The following is a 16,908-nucleotide window of genomic DNA, read 5'->3' as shown; positions in this document are numbered from 1 at the left end:
ATCTATTGTCTGCTCAAGGCTCACCTACTTTGGAGGCTGCCCAGCACACCTTCCCAGGACCCCACACCAAATTTCTGCAAGTCTACGCCACTGCCTAAAGTTGTGGTAGCTCCTGAGGTTAGCACAACACTCGCCACCACTTCCAGCCCTGCCCAGGTTCTTGCCTGCCTTTGGCCCAGCGTCCCAAACGCAGGGAAGGGCATGAAGAGACTGACCAAGGCCAGAAATAAAGGCGCTGCAGGACAGGCAGCCGGGTACGGAAGGCAAGAAGGTTCCGGAGAAGTTTTGTGGCCATTGAGTTACGATGCCATCCCTTTAGTTTGAGTGGTTGTTGAGGCTTGGGGTGTCCTCCCTACTTTCTTTCCTTCGCCCTCCCCTCCCACCCGAGTAACCTGTCAATCTCAGCCACCCAGGGATCAGCATTCAAAGCATTTCCAGTCCTCCGACGTTCAGAAGTGGCCGAGGCAAGGCCAGAGTTTGGTCCTTCACACACACACACACACACACTACACACATTACACACCCAGCGAGTAAGGCAAGATGAGGCAACAACCCATGCGCACAGCTGGCAGGAAAGGGGAGGGACAGACAGACAGACAGGGAAAGTGAGCGCGAAAGAGAAAGTGAAATCGCTGCTCCGTCCTCTCCCCCCTCCCACTCGTGAGCACGCCTTTCCGTCCCTTCCCTCCCTCCCTGGACACAAGGGCCTTGAAAGAAAGCGAAGCCTGTGGGAGTTAAACTTGGGTGAGGTGAAGGGACAGATTCATTCCACGTGAAGGAAAGTCCCATCAGACTCCTGGCCAAATCAATGTGCTATCACTGAAACACGTGGAGCCCCCTTGTGCCCGCAGGACTGCTGACCGAAAGGTCGGAGGTTCGAATCCGGAGAGCGGGATGAGCTCCCGTCAGTCAGCTCCAGTTTCCCATGCGGGAACATGAGAGAAGTCTCCCACAGGATGGTAAAACATCCAGGATAACGTCCTTGCAGACGGCCAATTCTCTCACACTAGAAGCGACATGCTGTTTCTGAAGTCGCTCCTGACACGGAAAAAAAAGGTGAAGGAAAGTCCCATCCGACTCCTGACCAAATAAATGTGCTATCACTGAAACACATTTACAAATATATACACATATATGCAGATTCTATATACACTTCAGGTAGATAGATACTACATACCTACATATCTCTCTATCTGTATCACATCAACGCGTGCAGGAGGGTGCAGCCCTTGCTAGGAATCTTTGTTATTAAACTTCCCAGGACCTGTGTTTCGGATGGCAGCCTCGACCACAAATTGCCGCGTGTTTCTCGGGAAGTAAGTCGCGTCGTGTTCAGCCAAGTGGGCATCCTAGATCTCCCCTCTAAACTAAGTTATTGGAGGCAACTACGTACAATGTCAGCTGGGTGGCCGACGCTTGTCTGTCGTCGCTGAGCTGAGAAAGAGAAAGGGGACTCTCCTGTTTGCTTACCAAGAAGGGTGAACCAGAGGGTCCCGGCCACGCAACCTGGAAAAAAAAAGGGGGGGGGTTCGAGCAAGGGGACGACTTTCTGGTGTGGTCGCAGGTTTGACCCCGATCCGCGAGGCGAGGCCCAATGGGAACCTGACGGGGGCTTCCAAGGAAAGGGAGAAGTTTTGTGGGAGAGAAAGAGAGAGGCTCAGACGAGCCAAACACCGTGGAAGTGGGAGGGAGAGGGTGCGGGGGGCTGCGGCCTAGGGCCCCGAGGCCTTTGCGTGGAGGCGCCAGGCCCGGTGCCCTTGAAAGGAAAGGAAACCTCACCGGACCCCTCGCCCCTCCCGTCGACCACGCAGCCCAAGTGGCCCGAGAAAGGCGGGAAAGACTGGAAGGAAAAAGAAGCCAGCTGCGGCTTCCTTGCGAAGGGGCTGGGAGCGGCTCCTTGGCCCCATCCACACTGACCATTTCATACAGTTCAAAACAAGCTAAAAAGTCAGAAAGACTAAACCTACTGCAAGTCGCATCTGGTGTGAGGGAATTGGCCGTTTACAGGGACATTGCCCAAGGGTCGCCGAGATATGTTACCATCCTGCTGGGAGGCTTCTTTCATATCCCCCGCAAGAAAGAGCTGACAGACGGGAGCTCACCCCCTCTCATGGATTTGAACAGGCAACCTTCACTGCAGCAACCCAACCTTCAGGTCAGCAGTTCAGCCAGCACAAGGGTTTGAATCCATTGCGCCACCAGGGCTCCTATCAAAGGGGTGGCCGGACAACAAACTCCCACGGAAGCGCGGGAAAGAAAGCCCTTAATGCACATCCGTGTTCTGTGGTTTGTGTCATCACTTTCCCAACCACAGACCTGTTCCAGGATTTCCTATGTAATCATCGACACGTTCTTCAGTACCGGTTGAAAACTGCATTAAATGGTCGGTGTGGATGAGGTTCTTGTTAGGCACAGATTTACGCCCGAGACATTCCTCTCATGATGGATCTACACTGCCATATAATCCAGTTCAAAGCAGATAATCTGAATGTTATATGGCAGTGTAGATGGGGCCCTAGTGGGCCACTGTCTCGTGTCCCCGGTAGCACAGTGGGTTAATCCCTTGTGCCAGCAGGACAGCTGACCGAAATCATGGCCTGTGGTTTGAATCCGGGGAGTGGCGTGAGCTCCCGTCTGTCAGCTCCAGTTCCCAATGCGGGGACATGAGAGAAGCCTCCCACGAGGGTGGCAAAACATCAAACACCTGGGCGTCCCCTGTGTAACGTCCTTGCAGACGGCCATTTCTCTCACACCAGCAGCGACTTGCAGTTTCTCAGCGGCCCGGGCTCCTCGCGGGACCCGAAAAGCCCAGGGACGCGGCGGGAAGGAGCGCGCTGCTCGGCTTTCGCGGGATGGAGCCGAGGCTGTCTGCACGGGCGAGCCCAAAGGCGGGTTAAGACAAGAAGGAGTGGGGCGGGGGGGACAGTGGAAGGCAAAGCGGACCCACTGCAGGGATGGGATGCTCCCGTGGGAGGTTCCCACGGGTCAACAAAACTTCCTCAGAAACGCTCCTTGAAAACCGAGCCAAAGGGAAGGGACCACGCGTGGGGATGGAGAGGGAAGCGCGAGTTTAAATGCCCGAGAGGGGTCGTTTAGTTTGTGATTGTGGGGAGGTGGCAGCAGGAAAAAATTAAAAAGTCTTTCCTTGGTGTGTTAAGAAAGGGGATCAAACTTGGAAAGAGGAGGGTGGCATCAGGTAACCAAACTAACGTGGAAAACCGAGCGCTTCTCTCTCTCTTTTTCGCGCGGGGAGCTTCCAAACGCAAGAAAAACCCGCAAGGAGAACAGACCCGGGTTCTCCTTCGAAGACAAAAGCGCTTTCCCAAACTAACCTGACCCCGAAGAGGAAATAAAGCATCCCCCACAACGGGAGAGCCGACATTTGGAGAAGGGACTCCAAATTCATGCGCTGTTGTGCCTTTTCCGGGCTGTATGGCCATGTCCCAGAAGCATTCTCGCCTGACGTTTCGTCCACATCTGGAACGTGGCCATGCAGCCCGGAAAAGGCACAACATGACCCAGTGATTCCGCCCATGAAAGCCTCCTTCCACACAGTGGGCGTTCAGGTTTGTACCTTAATCAAAAAGGGAAACCAAGCCCTTTCCGCCGTCCCGACAGTCCTAAGAAATCCTGTTCCATTTCGGTGCCACCTTCGGAAGACCAAAAAAAAGGCGCTTTAAAAATCAGGATGCGTTTTAGAAATCATCCTGTTCCTGTTTACATTTTAATCCCGACGTAGTTCTCTAGACAGAATGGGCCCCGTGCAGAAAAGACCTTTTCTTTGATTTAGACTCCGAGTTGCATGTCTGGAGCCAATCCTAATTATGACTGCTTTTATTTTTCATTTTAGGCTGTTTTCTGGGCAGTTTTTGGCTGGATCTACACTACCAAGTGATGCAGTTAAGTACATTAGATGGGTCTACTACACTATATGGCAGGCATGGGCAAACTTGGACCCTCCAGGTGTTTTGGACTTCAACTCCCACCATTCCGCTTAAGTGGCTGAGGGGGGGAAAGGAAAGAACCTGAGGCTGTGAGGAATGGTGGGAGTTGAAGTCCAAAACACCTGGAGGGAGGGCCCAAGTTTGCCCATGCCTGCTAAATGGCTTCAAACTGCATTATTGGGCAGTGCAGCTCCAGCCAAAGTTTGCCACCCGACACGAGCCTCACTTCTTCTCATCTCGTATAACTTTCTAGACAATTAAATTTCGCTGAAGAGGATTGTGTTTAGGAGTTTATTTTTCAATTTCCAAAAAGTCTTCCACCCAAAAATAACAATGAATTACGATGTGCGGGAAGTCAAGCTAGAGATCTAAGTCAAGACCTGACCTAGGTTGGATCTACACTGCACTATATGCCAAATTATCTGTTTTATCCCACATTATCTGGCAGTGGAGACTCATACATAATCCAGTTCAAAGCACATTTTTTGTGTCAGGAGCGACTTGAAAAAATGCAAATCGCTTTTAGTGTGAGAGAAATGGCCGTCTGCAAGGACGCTACCCAGGGGACGCTCGGATGTTTTGATGTTTTACCATCCTTGTGGGAGGCTTCTCTCATGTCCCTCGCATGGGAAGCTGGAGCTGACAGAGGGGAGCTCACCCCACGCTCCTGGATTCCAACCGCCGCAGCAGTCCTGCCACCGGGAGTAAAGCAGAAAATCTGGGGTCAGATCCTGGGATATAGGGCAGTGTAGTGAATGAAGAGACCTGTGTGGTTCCTGAACTTGCTTAGTCTGAGGCCAAGTTGTTTCCTCGCATCTCTTTCGCTTGAAAACCATCCCCACGCAGGAAGTATTTGCCTTACACCGAGATCTGTACCTCACAACCTCTGGGGATGCCTGCCATAGATGTGAGCGAAACGTCAGGAGAGAATACTTTTGGAACATGGCCATACAGCCCGGAAAACACACAACAACTCTGTCGGGAAAGTTCCCAACCTAAAGGCAGACGCGAGTTCAGCTGCGCTCCCTTCTGAGGCTCTGCCCTCCATCCAGCAGCGTCTTGCTGGGAGTCTGATGGAGCGGAGGAGCCTCAGGTGGGAGCGGCAGCTCGACACGCGTGTCCCGGCGCGAAGAGGCCGAACGAGGAGCATCTTTGCAGCCTCGGAAGACGGAGGAGGAGGCATTGGGGTGAAGACGGGGAAACGGGGATGAGGAGGGAACCGGGAGGGAGGTGTGGCGGCATCTCTGTTGCCTGGGACAACGAAGATGCTCTCACCCCGCCGGAAAGAAGTCCCGTCGGAATCCGACTTTCTCCTGTGTTTGCGCCCTGGCTTTCAAGCAGATGGGGAGGCGCTGAAGCGATTCCCCACTTCCTGAGTGGGAGAGGGAAGCCTTCTTGGCCCCTGGAATGAGTCCAATGGGATCGATTTCCGAAAACAAAAGTGCTTCGGTCCGAACTTGAAGCGGCCCTCTAACTCTCGTGAGAGGCTGTGATTAGGTCGCGAGTGGGTTTCCACTTTCTACAACTGAGTTTCGAAACCGCTATAGATAAGCACCATTATTATATTATTATATTATATTATTATTATTATAGATAAGTCCATTATTTAACCTCAATTAATGCCACACAGAAGACCCAAAGGATACTTCTCAGGGCGGCAGCGGCGTGAATTCGAATCGCGTGGCGTGGCGGCGAAGTGCGGGCTGCCAACGGGATTGTTGGGTCCCTGCGTAGGAAAGAGGGGCTCCCGTTGGGAGGCATTAGGTTCGGGGACACGCACACACACACTCTCCTCCACCTCTCAATTGGGACAACTCCCCCCCCCCCCCCACGGAAGGCGGGAAGCGGCGCGTGGCGAGCGCGGGACTCCCTTCCTGCGGGGAAATCGTCGTCCCGTCCCGTCCCCCCCCCCCCCCCGCCACACACACACACGCCAGCCGCTCCCCCGCGGCTCGGGAGATCAAAGCCGCGCGTGGCTTCCCCCGGCGCCTCCACTAAGTAAACTCTACTACCGCTCCTTCTCCCTTCGACGCGGTCACGCGTGTCGGGACTTTGGGGACAGACAGATAGACAAGCAAGGAACCCTGTTGAGACATGTGTGGGGTTCCCTCCCTGAACCCCACGTCACCGGGTTTCCCACGGTCGGAAGGAATGGGAGGATTGAAAGTGCAGAGAACTCTTTCCTGGGACACAATCCCCCCCCCCCACTTCCACTGGAATGTTTGAAATAAGACACGAGTGTCACTGAAACCCCCTCTGGATTCCCCTCCAGTTCCGACCAAGTCTTCCCCACCCGCCTCGCCAGGTATTCACACCTGAAGGTCCTCTCTTACTATGAGAACTTGAGGGACAATAACAATGATTGGGTTGCTATGAGTTTTCCGGGATGTATGGCCAAATGGCCATGTTCCAGAAGCATACTCTCCTGACGTTTCGCCTGCATCTATGTCAGGCATCCTCAGAGGTTGGGAAGTCTGTTGGAAACTAGACAAGTGGGGTTTATATCTCTGTGGAAGGTCCAGGGTGGGAGAAAGAACTCTTGTCTGCTTGAGGCAAGGGTGAATGGTGCATGCAATTGGCCAGCTTGATTCGCATTGAATGGGCTTGCAGCTTCAAAGTCTGGCTGCTTCCTGCCTGGGGGAATCCTTTGTTGGGAGGTATTAGCTGGCCCTGATTGTTTCATGTCTGTAATTCCCCTGTTTTCTGCGTTTCCCTGAGTTTTCCCCTCTTTCCTGGACTTTCTACAGATATATAAACGCCACTTGCATAGTTTCAAACAGACCTCACAACCTCTGATGATGCCTGCCATAGTTGCGGACGAAACGTCAGGAGAGAATGCACTGAGCTGCATGGCCACTCAATGCTAATCAGGGTGGCCAATTTCTACATTAACAGACAAGAGTTCTTTCTCCCACCTTGGACTCCCCACAGATATATAAACCCCTCTTGCCTAGTTTCCAACAGACTTCACAACCCCCGAGGATGCCTGCCATAGATGTGGGCGAAACCTCAGGAGAGAATGCTTCTGGAATATGGACAGGCAGCCCGGAAATCCCACAACAACCCAGTGATCCCGGCCATGAGAGCCTTCGACATTACAAATAGAAACGATTCTGCCGACAAACGAAGAGCGCGACAAGGAGAGCCTTACAGGAGTCGAGCGAGAAGAAAGTTGGACGCCAAACTCGCAGAAAGAAAGTTTCTGACAGGGAAAAGCGGCCACATGTCTCCCACCACTACCACCACTGTATTCCTCAAAAGTACATATATATATATTTACTAGGGTGGGACGGTTGTGGAGGAGGAACCCCATACTGCCCTCCCGCTCGCCCTAATCTCTCTTCTTCTTCCTTCCCTGGAAAGGGTCCGTGGAGTGTGTCCCACCCCCACAGCACTCGTGGATGTGCCCTTCCCACCCAGGCACCCGCCGAGCAAACACCTGGACCCCTCAAAAAGAGCGATCCCCCTTCTCTCCCTCAGAGACAACGTCAAGGAAAAGTTGCACAAGAATCTCTCTCTCCCTTCCCGCCCACCAGGTTCCCTGGGAAGAGCCCTCCTAGGTGAGGTCCAAAGGCAAAACACGCAAAAATTCAAAGAGAGGGAGAGATTGAGATGGAGAGAGAGACTAAGAGAGACTGAGAAAGAGCCCGGCTGAGAAAGAGAAGGAGGGAAAGTTTGAAAGAGCTTGAGAGGGACAGAAGGAGAGAGAGAGAGGCAGAGGAAGAAAAAGTCAAAGAGGGAGAGACAGAGAGAGAAACTGAAAGAAAAGGAAGGCAAATGTGGGCATTCCCTCTCAATCTGTCCATCTCTCCATCTCTCTCTCTCTGCCTGCCTTCTGTGGCTGCTCCTATTGCTGCCGCTGCTGAGCGAAGGTACTTACAGTGCGAGAGGGCAGTCTGCCTGCAGAAGGCTCCCATTCACCGAGGCTGCAAAGAGGGAGAGAGAGAGAGAGAGAGAGAGAGAGAGAGAAAGGGAGAGAAAGGGAGGGAGGGAGAGCGAGGAAAGGAAAGGGGGAGGGCCAATCTGGATGCACCTTCACTGCTGCTCATCACATCTGCCACTGCCTCTCTCCCCTCTCTGTCTTCCACTTCCACATTCCCTTTGTTCCTGGTTTTTTAAAAAAGGGGGGATCTATACGTCACACCAGAGTCCCCTGATAACACTTATTTTTCCCCTTTTTTCAAATGGCGAGGTTGTGAATAATGTCAGGCAATAGGCGATAGAGAAATGGGAAGGAAACAAGAGTAATCATTTAGAAATTTAATAATAATAATATTGGGGGTCCCAGGCTCTGCTTTGCACACTTTAAAAAAGGACATTAGGAAAAATTCATACGTCCTGCCAAGTTAGCCTTTGTCCCTTCCCCGAGTGAAAGGGGTGGGTCCACACTCGCGTGGCGTGGGGTGTAAAACACGCGTGGGACGAAGGCATTCTTCCAACCCCAGAAGCCAAGAAGTTTTTTTAAAAAAGATATATACAAAAATGACTTTGAGAGAGTAAAGGAGGTTTTGCTTGGAAGGAAGTGTATTCCGTGGATCGTTGCCTCGTGGACACGCGCGCTTTTTGCTGCTCCCTTCTTTTCTTCGCCTCGCTCGGCAAGGAAACCCCTCGCGCAGGGAGAGGGGGAAAAAAAAACCACACAGACACAAGCTCTACGGGCCGGCGAGGAGGAGGAGGCGCCGCTAAGGGAGCCAGAGTCCAGCAGCCCGGGAAGCGGCAGTAGTTGCTGAAGGGGAGGAGGAGGAGGAAGAGGAGGAGGAAGAAGAAGAAGAAAAGAGTAAGAGGAGGAGGAGGAGGGCGCCGCCGCCGCCTAACGGGACCCTGGATGCCCCCGAGAGAGATTGAGAGAGAAGGCCTGGCTCTATAGGCCTGCCCGTTATAATTGCCACTACTATTATTGTTACTTGTGCCTTCAGACACTAGGCAAGAAAAGGACTTGGGAAGGGGTCTGAGCAAGCAAGCTGCTCCATGATGATGGTGTGCATTCAGACCTTAGGCAATGGCCTACCAGGCAAGCTGCTCCTTTATTATTTTTATTATTAATAGCAGTTTGTTGTCGAAGGCTTTCATGGCCGAAATCACTGGGTTGCTGTGAGTTTTCCTGGGCTGTATGGCCACAGTTTCAGAACCATCTTTCCTGACGTTTCGCCTGCATCTATGGCATTCATCCTCAGAGGTTGGGAGGTCTGTTGGAAACTAGGCAAGTGGGGTTTATATGTCTGTGGAATGCCCAGGGTGGGAAAGAGAACTCTTGTCTGTTTGAGGTAGGTGTGAATGTTTCAATTGGCCACCTTGATTAGCATTGAATAGCATTTCAGCTTCAAGGTCTGGCTGCTTACTGCCTGGAGGCATTCTTTGTTGGGAGGTGTTAGTTGACCCTGATTGATTCATGTCTGAAATTCCTCTTTTCAGAGTGTTGTTCTTTATTTACTGTCCTGATATTAGAGTTTGTTTGTTTTTTTAAATATTGGTAGCCAGATTTTGTTCGTTTTCATGGGTATGAGTTGCTGTGAGGTCTAGCAGGCAAACCGATCAATTATCATTATCATGATTAGTGTCTTAAGATCCTAGGCAACAAGTGAACTTGGGAATGGGTCTGGCACACAGGCTGATTATTATTGTTGTTATTAATGCCTTCAGATCCTAGACCACTAGCGGACGTGGGAATAAGTCTAGTAGGCAGGCCGGTTATTGTTATTATTTCCTCATACCCTAAGCAACAAGCGAATTTGGAAATGGATCTTGTTAGTAGGTAAGTCCCTCCATCATCATTATCACCATTTACTATGAAGACGATAGTAATTCTGAGTTGCTGTGAGTTTTCCGGGCTGTATGGCCATGTTCGAGAAGCATCCTTTCCTGACCTTTGGCCTTCATCTATGGCAGGCATCCTCAGAGGTTGTGAGGTCTGCTGGAAAGTAAGCAAGTAGGGTTTATATATGTGTGGAAGTTCCAGGGTGGGATAAAAAGTTTTTGCCTGTTGGAGTCAGGTGTAAATGGTGCAATTAATCACCTTGATTAGCATTGAAAAGACTTGCATCTTCAAGCCCTGGCCAATTCCTGCCTGGAGGAATCCTATGTTGGGAGGTGTTAACTGGCCCTGATTGTTTCATGTCTGGAATTCCCCTGTTTTCAGAGAGTTGTTCTTTATTTACTGTCCTGATTTTAAAGTTTTTTTTAATACTGGTAAGCAGATTTTGTTCATTTTCATGGTTTCCTCCTTTCTGAGTGAGAACAACACTCAGAAGACAGGGGAATTCCAGACATGAAACAATCAGGGCCAGCTAACATATCCCAACAAAGGATTCCCCCAGGCAGGAATCGGCCAGGCCTTGAAGCTACAAGGCTTCTCAGTGCTAATCAAGATGATTCATTTCAGCATTTACACTTGCCTCCAACAGACAAGAGTTCTTTCTCCCACCTTGGACATTCCACAGATATATAAGCCCCAGACCTCATAACCTCTGAGGATGCCTGCCATAGATGTGGGCAAAACGTCAGAAGGGAATGCTTCTGGAACATGACCATACAGCCCGGAAAACTCACAGCAAACCAATAGTCATACCCTTTTAAGAAACTGACTTGGGGATGGGCCTAAAAGGTAATCCACTCTATTATTATAATTATGTTGTTGTTAATGTTGTTGCTGCTGCTTTTAGACCAGGTATGGGCAAAGTTGGGCCCTCCAGGCGTTTTGGACTTCAACTCTAAAGACCTGGAGGGAGGGCCCAACTTTGCCCATGCCTGGACAGCACACATGGCATGTGTAGAAGTTGTAGCTTTGAACGGTGTGTGCATGCACACACTCTCAGCAATCCCACTTCACTACAGATATGTGTCAGGAATGCGTAGTATTGCATACATTAATATTAAGAATTATTATTTACCGGGATGCTGTGTGAATTTTCCGGGCTGTATGGCCATGTTCCAGAAGCATTTTCTCCTGACGTTTCACCCACATCGATGGCAGGTATCCTCAGGTGAGGAACTTTCTCTTTGCTCCGAAAAGAAAGGCCAGGGAAGGGAAGGGGGCCGAAAGGAGAGGAGGGAAGACACCCACGGTCTCTCGAAGGGAAGGATTGGGAGCTCTGGCTGGCCAGTCAAAGGCAGGCAACCTGGCCGCTCTCTCTCCGCCTGCGCGCACCGCTTGCCCGGGCTTCGCTCCGCGTGCCTCAGCCGCCCCCTCGAGGCCAAGGCCGGCACTGCAGCCCGGGAGACTGTGTAGCTTCAACGCCGCCGAGGAAAGGACAGTGGTTAGCCAATGACACGGCTAATTAAAGAAGAAGAGGAAGAATAATAATAACGGTACTTCGTGTTGTAATTTCTTTTTAAAAGGAGAGTTGGGCGGCATCAAGGAACGAGTCAATTGTGTGAGGAGAAAGCCACACGAAAGTGGGTGCATCTACACTGAAGAAATAATGCACTTTGGCACCACTAGGACTCAGGACCTCATCGCACTAGAGAGCCTGGATCCACTTTAAATCCACTTCAAGGAGGGGGCTTTCAACAGCTCAGCCAGACAGGTCCTGGGCCTCACCAAACTACAAACCCCTGAATTATGCAGGAAGCAGAAACCGGATTTAATGTGGATTCATGCTCTAGTGTGTTGTGGAAGCACAGGAGTTTGTAGTTGAGTTGAGTTTTGGACTTCAACTCCCACCATTCCTCACAGCCTCAGGCCCTTTCCTTTTCCCCCTCAGCCGCTTAAGCGGCTGAGGGGGGAAAGGAAGGGGCCTGAGGCTGTGAGGAATGGTGGGAGTTGAAGTCCAAAACACCTGCAGGGCCCAAGTTTGCCCACGCCTGGTGTATTCTTAATACCTGTGGTAACTCATGTTGGTTGGGATGCACAGTACAATTGTTTTAATCCTATGAGATACTAGGAAGAGTTTAAGCCAAACCTTACAGTTGAAGGAAAAACCCCAAGGGCCTTCTATTCCAAACCTTATTGGGGCAGGACTCTGCACCTTTGAGAGGTGCCATCCACACTCTGTTTAAAAACCTCCAAAAGACAATGGATAGTCTGTCTACCCCATCAGGATGACTGGATTGAGTCCTTCTCTTTAGAGCAACAGAATGCATACATGTATAAGAAATAATGTCTCAGGGCTATGTTGGCTGTGGGGGAAAGTGTGGGCACCCTTTTTATTTGGCCCCTGAGAAAAAGGAGTGAGGAAATATGCAGGCAAACATTCCACAACATGTGTTGTCGAAGACTTTCATGGCCGGAATCACTGGGTTGCTATGAGTTTTCCGGGCTGTATGGCCATGTTCCAGAAGCATTATCTCCTGATGTTTCGCCCACATCTATGGCAGGCATCCTCAGAGACTGTGAGGTTTGTTGGAAACTAGGCAAGTGGGGTTTATATATCTGTGGAAGGTGCATGGTGGGGGAAAGAACTTTTGTCTGCTGCAATTAATCATCTTGATTAGCATTCCCCCAGGCAGGAATCAGCCAGTCTTTGAAGCTGCAAGACTATTCAATGCTAATCTGAGTGAATCCTTTGTTGGGAGATGTTAACTGATCCTGATTGTTTTTTGTCTGGAATTCCCCTGTCTTCTGGGTATTGTTCTTTATTTACTGTCCTGATTTTAGAGTTTTTAAAAATACTGGTAGTCTGGTTTTCATGGTTTCCTCCTTTCTGTTGAAATTGTCCACAGGTGTGTGGATTTCAATGGTTTCTCTATGTAGTCTGAGATGATAGTTGTTAGTGTGGTCCTAGAACATGACAACTTTCTCTGGAAAAGTCTTAAGTTTTGCAAAACGGATAACTTGTTTTCTAAAGACTGGAAACTAATCAGCTCCCTCATTCCATCTGTTTTGATTTTATCATTTTTGTTATATGAGAAAGAAGGAAAATACAAATGGAACAAGTATTGTTCAAAATGTAAAGAAACACTGAAGGAAAAAATAACAGTGCAGAAAGTGAAACATGGGGCCAGGGAATAAGGAAAGTAGCAATTCAGCACTTGGAAAGAGAACAAACCCTCTTCCATTCTCAATAGTCAGTCATTTCTACCTAGATATTTCTATATACTTATCTGAAAGAAAATATTATTTGGATGCTCTTCTAAAACAATTTGAGCAATCTGTATGAATTTTATATCATCTTTCACTCCCTTAACCCAATGCTTCCAGTCAAATTCACAAAAAAGACACAGCCTTCTAACCCTATGGAACTGATTCTTTTTCAAGGATAGCATTGGGATGCATGATCTCCTCCTCCTCCTTTTTTTTTTTTTTTTTTTACAAAATTATAAACAAATCAGGATTTTAGGAAGGTCCAAATGGCCATGCTGAGGGAAGAATGATGGGAGTTGTAGTCCCAAAAGGTAACTTGCAAAAACTCTCTTCCAATATAAAACTCTGTCAGAGGGGTCTTTCCTTATCAATGCTGACTAGTGCAAATTTATCGCCATGTCTCCCAAAGTGTCTATGAACACCCAATCACTCTTGAGATACAATGCACCAAAGACTGCTATCAGTAACTTTGGGAAATCAATGGTCCAATTTCCACTGGTTTTATGTAGGCCTGGACTGCGGTTGTTTGCGTTGTTGTTTTGCAAGAGCAACTGTATAATGCTATTTCAGTAGGGTTTGGTGGGCAGACCTCTTCTGAGCCACTTTCCTGCAGATGTTTGAAGGGGATTGTTATAACTGACAGCTTTCTGCATCCCTTTCTATGTGCCGATTCAAATTTATCTTAAATACTCATGGAACTTAAAAACTCTTAAACCTTAGAAGAAATACCGCAGTGTTCAATTTAAAAATATTGTTTAATGGGCCAGGCTTTGAAGGTCGATGTCATGCTCATCTATTCCTGAGAGAATTTAGGCTGTATTAATCAGGCAGTGCAGTCTAACTCTATTTAAATCAATAAAAGGGAAGCAAAGCTATACTTTCAATTTTAAGCCTCCTTTAACATGGCTTTAGTGCCACAATGCATCACCTTAAATGGACCAGAACTTATTTTCTTAGAAGTAATGCTTCCAAAAGTTTGGAAATATTCAACATCAGAGTTTGAAAAAATATATACCTTCCAGTTAGGGTATTCTGAGAGTTTTGGTAAAAAAAACGTATATTTTTCAAGCTTTTGTTTTCTTCCTTCCTCATTTTTACCCGTCATAGGCTGTAATTGTGGTCATTCTTTGCAAATACACATTTTGATGAAAGAATATCAAGAATTGGGTTGGGTTTTATTTAGAAATTTGCAGAAAGAAGAGGGATGGGAGATTTATAGAGACAAGCAGTTGGGATCATGATGTATAGTCTTCAAGGTAAAAGATGAAATAGTATACAGTAATAATTAGATATATCAACCAGCATTCTTTTACAAGCAAAGTAGGCATTAAAATGATTGAGGCTCATTCCATTTTACCTGGGGATACATCTCACTGAAATCAGTGTGATTTACTTCTAATGTTATCCAATGGATGGTTCTCCAAAACACTGACCTAACATCTACCTTAATTTGTAAAATAAATGCATTTGAGTCTAAAGCAAAATTGCATTTTCTCAAATTGAAGCATAGTTCATGATATCATAGAATGGGAAGATTTTCTTTTTACAGAACTGTGAAGCTTGCAAAATAAAGTCAGATAAATATTTTAAATCTTCCTTTATTCCTTCTTCTTCTGTGTGGGTTCAATAACAGTGCATGTATGCAAAGAAAATAGTTTTTTTAAAGAAGAAAGAAACATTAAAATTGCCAAAAAGAGCTCATTTGAACATTCCAAAGAAAGAACAAACTTTATTGCAACAGCATGCAAATAAAATAATATTCAGATATAATTTTTCCAATGCTGAATTATGCAATGATTTGAAAGAAGGCATCCTAGAGGTCTTCTGGTTTTATACAATTTCCAATTTCAAAACATGCACACATGTATGTGTATAAAAAGCTATTTATAGTAGAATAAGTATGAGATCTTTTAACAATAAATCACTTCACATTCTAAATATATACACCATATTAAGAATGATTAGGTGCATGATCTTATAGAAACTGATGCACAAACACATTTGTCAGGAGAAACATGATTTTACCTGTGGGCTCTCTTTATAGACAGTGAAGTGTTTTGGAAACCGCCTATAGTCCTGGTTTAATAGACAAGCAAAGCCAAGTAATACTTGCTAATGATTTTCAGTATGCTATTTTGTACTGTACTCTATTTCTCTGGTGTACTGTCTGTATTTTCTATAATGGAGGGCATTCTTTGTTAGTATAGAATTGCATCAATGCACTAAAGGCTAAGGGAGGGATGGTTTGAGGTTTGTGTGTGTGTTGGGGATATTGCTTCAAGTATATTGAAAAAGTTCCCAATTGTAAGATCCACCTTAGCATTCAGTTGCTTTCAGATAAATGCCTTTAGAATGAGTATTTTTGTGATCTGTGCCTGCCCTAAACCCACACTATTATGGAACGGTTGGAGTTCTTGTTTCTCACGCTGTGCTTTCTAAGTCTTAGAGATCACTGGCATCCTCATATGGTGGTTGTTAAAACTGCTTTTTAATTACATTGGAACAACAGCAGCGAGGTTTATGTAGACAGTAGTTCAATAAAACAAGCTGGATGAGCGACAAATGAAGAGCAAAAAGGAAATGAGATAAAATAAGCAGAGCAGTATGTCTCAAATGTGCACCAGGGTATAAACTAACAATATGATATTGCACTGTGTTAAAATTATACATTGACTTACAGTTGGGTGGATTTTTATTAGAAACAACTTAAAATCCAAACAGACAGAGAAAATGTTTAATTGAGTGGTTCTAAATAAAGGAACTAGCTAAAGCTACATGAGCCAAAATATTAATATGTGTTTGTGCATGTGTGGCAAGGGGGGTGCACACATGTACAGGCACATGATGATTATGATAACAAAAACAATAACAACAACCCATATCCACATGTATCAAGTTATCAATCATATACAGCAAGCATTTTTCCTACAAATAGATGAGCAAGAGAGAGAGAGAAAGAGAAAAAAGTTAACATGGTAAATATAGGGTAAGGATAATACAGTTTTTAAATAGCAGAATACTTTTGTGAATAGACTGTTTTTCTGCTCACTTCTATAATGCAGCTACTGTGTGATTTGGACAGAATTTAAAGTGGATTGTTGCCAGGTATATACACTGGCATTGATTATGAGGGGGAAAGGGGAAAACCAACAGAAGCAAGAAAATGTTGACTGAAACAAAACAGTAAGATGTCCAGGAATATTATTATTGAAATTCTGTCTTTTTCTATATAAATATCCTGAATATTTGTTGTAATTTTTCAGTCTTGCATTTGCTTATCTGTTTTAGTTATAACTTCCTATATATAAAATGTACCAGTGGTTAACAACATTATATAGAACATTTAAATTATATCTTAACTTTTTTGCAACATTGTTCCTCTGTACAGTGGCAGAGTAGGGGCACCCATCTCACAACTGTTGTTGCTAAATGCCGTGAAGTTGACTTTGACTTAGGGGCAACCTTATTCATAATGATATGGTTTGTCTGGAAACCCTAGGATGAGACAATCAATTCCATAGTACATAATAATAATAACAAATAATCTGAGTTAAAGTCATTCTGTGTTAATGTTTTCAGGAAATACATAACATTCTGTATTAGTTGTATGCCTTTTTCAAAGACCGGCAAACAGAGATTGTTACATTTTAATATAAATCTTAAATAGCAACAAGAAAAAAAGTCCACAAATAAGTGGGAATTAACATTTCAAATGTGGTGGGGGGAGACACACAATACATAGAATAGTAAATTAAACAATTAACAATACCGTCTCTAGACTTGAGAACTGCAGACAATCAAGGGCTTTCCTTTGCCCAGGATTTGGAGCACTACAAAAGACGCATTTAAATCTCTAATTTTTCCTGACAATTAACAATGAAAAGCAGATGTTTACAAAGCTGTTTTATATGCTGGTTTATAAGATGCTAAAATATGGTTTGGGAT

At 46.5% G+C, this 16,908-nt stretch overlaps 1 protein-coding gene across 1 annotated transcript in view; it reads right to left on the bottom strand.

The window, feature by feature from the left end:
• The window catches only part of sox6 (SRY-box transcription factor 6), a 524,097-nt gene extending 516,192 nt beyond the window's left edge, over nt 1-7,905 (bottom strand). Inside the window, exon 1 of the mRNA XM_016993151.2 lies at nt 7,825-7,905. The gene's annotated coding sequence lies outside the window, so the exon portion shown is untranslated. The remainder of the gene's footprint in view (nt 1-7,824) is intronic.
• Nucleotides 7,906-16,908: the final 9,003 nt, after the last annotated feature.

The sequence above is a fragment of the Anolis carolinensis genome, chromosome 1 (assembly GCF_035594765.1).
Source record: "Anolis carolinensis isolate JA03-04 chromosome 1, rAnoCar3.1.pri, whole genome shotgun sequence".
NCBI classification, from domain to species: Eukaryota; Metazoa; Chordata; class Lepidosauria; order Squamata; family Dactyloidae; genus Anolis; species Anolis carolinensis.
The sequence above is the reverse complement of the archived record's forward strand: the minus strand, read 5'-3'. Positions and strand labels throughout refer to the sequence as shown.